Below are 6,000 nucleotides of genomic sequence, written 5' to 3' on the forward strand. Positions count from 1 at the left end.
TTTGTTTTCTAGAACATTCGCCATTTTGTTTTTCTATAACATTCCGCCATTTTGAGTTTCGTCCGCCATCTTGAAAATCTTTATTTATCATCCGATTTTAATGAAAAAAATTTAAAATTTATATTAAAATTAGAAAAAATTATTAAATAAAATTTTAATTAAAAACCTGCGCATCGAACACCCCACTCCTCTACATTACGAATACACCATCTAGCACCCCACTCCTCTGTTACAATGACATCGTCATCGAACACCCTTCTCATCCCTGTTACAATTTTTCGTTACACCACATTCTTTTATTATTTTTATTATTTATTATTTATAATTTTATTATCAAAATAAAAAATATATACCATCGTTGTCTGCTGGAGGCAGCCATCTTATTTAGTGGAGACCGCCATCTTGATTTCATCTGATGGATGTCATCATCGGGTGTAGGTTTCTAAAGTATATTAGTGAATGTAAGGTCGAGTTTCAATTCTCTACCAACATTATTATGACCTTAATAGGCCAAAGAATTTGCAAATTTTGCTAAAATAAATCACAAAATCCACAGTCATTTTGTTGTTGTAAGTGCCATTTTTTCTTAAAGTCAAATCATTTATAGGTTTTAACTAAAATATATGTTATCAATACTATCGTTGTGGATGTGTTAGTTAAAGTAATGATAATTTAAAAAAAAAATTATTACTCCATCTTAGTGGACCAAAAATTTTCCAGAGTCCTAACTCACATGTAATATTCTCTTCTCATGTTTGCGTACTCGTGTTTTAAAGCTGCATGGAAGCAGATATTTTTAATGTTTGTGTATAATTACATTCCTAAACAAGTTCATGTTTGGGTACTCGTATTTAAAAAGCTGCATGGAAGCAGATATTTTTAATGTCTGCGTATAATTTCATTTTACCATTCTATAAGTATCAGTACCTTGGGGTATATAGGTTATAAAAATTAAAAAATAATAAGTAATATATAGGTCAAATCTTATTTATTAAATTAAGAACTTATTTTGTACAGCAAAAACATAAACTGTACAAAAAAACGGAAACTATACAATAAAAACAAACTATACACCAAAAATGGAAACAATACAACAAAAACAGAAACTATAGCCTACAACAAAATCTGAAACTATACACCAAAAATGGAAACTATACAACAAAATGGAAACTATACAACAAAATGGAAACTATAAAAAAAATGGAAACAACAACCAAACTGCCAAACTATTTACATCAAAAACTATTTACAGAAAAAAAATTATTCATGGGGGACTGCGTGGATACCGTCTTCGCATATCCTACGCTTGTCGTCCTCCCAAGTTGTGGCCCACTTAATTTCCTAGGCAGACCTGGAGCAGGGGTTCGAGACTGTCCAACTGGAGGAAACATGCTCACAACTGGGTGTGTCAAGGTAAAAATAGCGATACTAGATTAGATTAGTAGAACCGAAGCTCTCGTCATCCAAACCTGTGACACAGATTGATCCTAGGAATCCCATGGCTGGCGCAGGAGAATGCCACCATCGAGTTACATGAGGGTAAACTCTATGTAGGCAAATGAGGGTGGTGTATGTTTGGACTGAGGCACCCTGGTACACCTGCCCACTATGTTGGCTGTACTGAAGAACAGTGTGCCCCAGAATATGTGCTCCTCTTGAACAGTACCATGGAACAACAGCCCCAAGCTGACCTGCTGTGCCAGACCCCCATAGCAGAACACTGCATCCCCATGGTGCCCCACATGCCCCCATTTACCAAGCCAGTAGGATTGAGACCCCAGAAACTTACAGCTACATGAAACCAGCTTGCTGAGATGCAGATGTATGGTCTAATCGAGCCCAGCATGTCCCTCTACAACTGCTGTATAATGAAGGCAAGAAATAAGGATGACACCCTGGGGTTCTATGTGTATTTAAACTGATGAATGACCTTACCATCCCTGCCCCACAATCTCTCATCAACTTCGCTGGTGTCCTCTCTATGCTGGGCGATGCCCAGGTGTTCATGTCTCTAGTCCTAAATACCAGGTACTGACAGGTGCCATTATGCTCAGAGGAAAGGCCCAAGACAGCCTTCATGGTTCCCAATGAATGCAGGTTCTAGTTCTGCACCATGCAGTTCAGGTATATGGATGCTCCCGCGACATTCCGGGCTATGATGGTTGGCATCGGCAAGTTTGCCGTGGCCTACTTGGACGATGTGAATGTTTGGTCTTGGATGTGGGAGAACCATGTCCACTATCTCACACTGGTCCTAGAGTGGGTGGCAATTCATTGACTTACATACACTCCCCACATGTGCAACATCATGGCGGAGAAACTGGATTTTCTGAGGCATATCTTGAGTGCCGGACCAACTCGCTCTCATTGACGAAAAACACTCACCCCGCTGCAGCAGCTCATGTGCCTTCTGAAATGGCTCCATATTTTCATCCCGAATTTTGCCACTGTCAACCACTCCCATGACAGACTTCATGTAACCCAAACACAAGTTCCGGTGGACCGAGGTCACGGAGCATGTCCTCATCAATGTCAATCAAGCTAGCCAGTGCCCAACCGGCCACCTCACTACCTCTGCAGGTGGTTAGACATCAGTATATAAATGTATGAAGTAAGATACTGTTAACTTATAGCCTGATGTTGTAGGAAATGGGTGTTTATACAAGCAACAAATAGTGGTGAGCGGATCTGTGCCAGTACACGAGAATAATCAAGGGTGGTTCATGACTATGTGGCTGGGAGTCAGCAGGTTCAATATCTTGCCATCACCCGGCCTCTGTAGAAGGCCCCGGGAATTACCTGACGGGCGCTACGGGCGTCACGGTGCTGCTGTTGTCGGGGGGGGGGGGGGGCAGGCTAGTGGGACACTAGGCCATTGGTGATGGGTCGTGGGTACTCTGCCCCCACATGCCCCGCCAGGTACGCGGCTTGAAATCTATCCTGAACTTCCCTACTTGGTTGTGAGGCCGCTCGGCCGTAGGGAGGATGGAGTGGTGCGGAATAATCGTAAGCGATACAGTTTATGTTGAATTGGTGTTTAATTCATGGACTTCTCTGGTGGTACGCATGGGTATGCTGTACTCACTATACATACACTTCGCAGTGGCAGAACCGCTACAAAAACTATGCGAGTGCGCTATGCGGTGTCTGAACCGTTGTACAGTTACATTAACACACACTGATTACAAAACAAAACACGACACTAACATAACGCTGTGAATTTTCCGCGGCAGTCTCGCGGAGGCGTTGTAACTAGTGCTCTGGAGACGGCCAGCACCGAAAGTTAACTGTCTTAGGGGGACTCCGTGAGCGTGATCCTAAATTACACTTTACACTTAAGTGAGGTTGCAGCCGGCAGGCGTGTGCGCGGCGGTCTTAGCGAAAGCGAGTTGGCTGGAGTCGGTCTGTGCCGTAAATTGCGTGGTCCGCGACGCGGTGCGGAACCACTAAGGAAACAGTCGAGATAAGCCTGGGTCCGCGAAATACACACCGAGACGACGTGAGCAGCAAAGAAGTAAAAGGGTTTGGATATTAAATTAAGTACAGAGTGAATGATCGGTGGAACAAAATTGAAAGCTGCCTACGGACACACGTCTTGACACGGCGCAGAGTGGTTGGTGACTGCCGAACATGGCCGCCTCGCAAGGGAGGGAAACTTTCACCTCCTTTGTGAGTCTGCGCCAAAAACTTACATTAACTTAATTTACTCTATTATAAGCTAAAAACACATTCCAGGTGCCCAATTAAAAGGTAGCACCTGGTAATTGGGTGCTTAAGGCTTAACAACTGTTTTAGAGTATTTAATTATTTGAATTGTGGCCTCAAATTGGCGACTGTAAATTTATTAACATATTGTCTCCCTGTGAACTGTAGTGTGGGATTTCTCCTAATCTGACTTGATCATTGTCACGGGCACTTTAATTAAGGTCAGTGGCCATGGTGACTGTTAATGTGGTTCGTTGTCTGCTCCGTGCATGCGGTTCTCGCACGGAGTAGCTACGACGCACTTGTTTAATGCCTGTGAATTAATAATTGTGTCCAATTGTCTTGTTCCTTAATTGTTTTATGGGGTCGAGCCCCCGGGGTTTCGTGCCCTTAAGTTTATTTGAGTCTACGGGGGTCACACCCGAGGCGCTCGCCTGACTCATTCCCCCTGGGCTAGGGGTGTGCTCCGAAAATGGGATCTGGTACTAGCGGTGTGGAGCACGGGCTTAGAGGCCATGGTCGGGACTATGTCAATCTGTCAAAGATCCCCCAAGCTGTCAGCCACTCTAGATACTACATGGAGTTGTAAAATTAAAGGTGGTGTTAGGTAGATGCTTTTATTCAAGACAAGCACTCTTACGCATGTTGTCTCCATGAGTGGCCTTTTCCATACTTAAGAGCTATACTTGTCATGGCACATTACAGGAATTACTGTATCATGGTGTATTCAGGTGGTGATGTTCACAGTCCACGATTTAGCCCATTGCAAGAGGTGCTGTTAATTGTGGTGATGTGGTCAGACAGGTTTAACACATCGGTAACAGAAATAACAATGTCTGTCATGTAGGTGACAAAATTAATGGTTTCAAAAGCCCTAACATAATGCAAAGTATAGCATAAAATGACCCACACTTCTCATAAACATATAGAACACACTGAAACAAAACCCTAATGCAAAAAGGCCACTGACCATTAGTGGGCTAGCCATCACAGGGCAGGAAAGGTAGGAACCCAAAAAGTCCTCATCTGCGAAAGTGCATATTTTATTCAGGGGCGGCCCTTTGCAGATTAAATAATAAACACTTTGTAGCGATACATAGTTAATTGAAGCCTGGCCCACATCCCGCAGCCAGGTGACAAATGAATTACATAGTAAAGGTAACATCCTTTAAGAGGGCACAGTTAATTAAGTTGCACTGCTGGGGGTTTAGTCCGAGTCAATTGGAACTAATCGCGGGGCTACAGGTAAAGGGTTTAAAGATTATTTATACTATTGTAGCTATGATGATGAAACAAGATTATGAAGATCCCTTAGAGCATGCCCATGTCCAGCCCCATACTGGTGGATGACGAACTGATACAGCTTCAGATGGTTGCGCGCGACCAGGGATTACCCATCGCGTACGAAATGTGCAGTGAGTTGCAGTCGTTCAAGGCCACATGTGTAGATGGGATCTCATGATGGAACAACTTTTATTATTAAATAGTGATTGGCGACATAATACATTAACTGTCTGGTAGAAAGAAATTAACTTATATTACATTAACCCTGATTGATTGGCACGCGGGTGAAAATCGACTCACTGGTAGTGGTATTCGTTCGGAGCGTCACATTATATTGCACTCAATTGCACGAGACCCGATTAGGTCACCAAATCTTCACTGGAAGGCGACTATGAGGCATAACATGTGCAAAACCAAGGCAGCACCAAAGGGTATCGACAATAAATATAAAGTACAAAAATTGACAACATATTTTTATAACATTTTTGGAAATATTTCAAATTTTCAGTTATAGAATGTAACATTTCTTAGATAAATCTCAAGTACTTTGTTTGGTTTGAGAAAAGGATTAGCACAGACAAATTTCAGAAGATGTTTATCTTTTTTATTTGTGTTGCCATCGTCCGGGTTCTCGTGTTCGAGATCAGGCGTGGTTCCTAGCGGGAAGGCTGGTTTTTTTACTGAAAATGTTGACGTGTTCCGGCAACAGCGTCCAGTGCTGGGGTGGCTTGAGGTGGGGTGGGACTTCCTCAGTCGTCACTTGAACAGCTCCTGTAGTCGGCAATCCGCCGTGCAGAGAGGGGCTGGTCCTCTTGCTGGGCAGGGATCAAGGAAGAGGAGGGCGGGAAAGGTCCTAGAGCGATATCCTCGAAAGGCCGCTCCAGGGGAAGAGGAATGCTAGAGCGAAATCCCGAAGGCCGCTACAGCGAAGGAATCCAGAGCGTAATCCCAAAGGCCGCTCCGGAGGAAGAAGAGAGAGAATGATGAGAGGGGAGTAGAGGGATGATAGAG

Source organism: Bacillus rossius, chromosome 1, assembly GCF_032445375.1.
Source record: "Bacillus rossius redtenbacheri isolate Brsri chromosome 1, Brsri_v3, whole genome shotgun sequence".
In the NCBI taxonomy this organism is placed as follows: Eukaryota; Metazoa; Arthropoda; class Insecta; order Phasmatodea; family Bacillidae; genus Bacillus; species Bacillus rossius.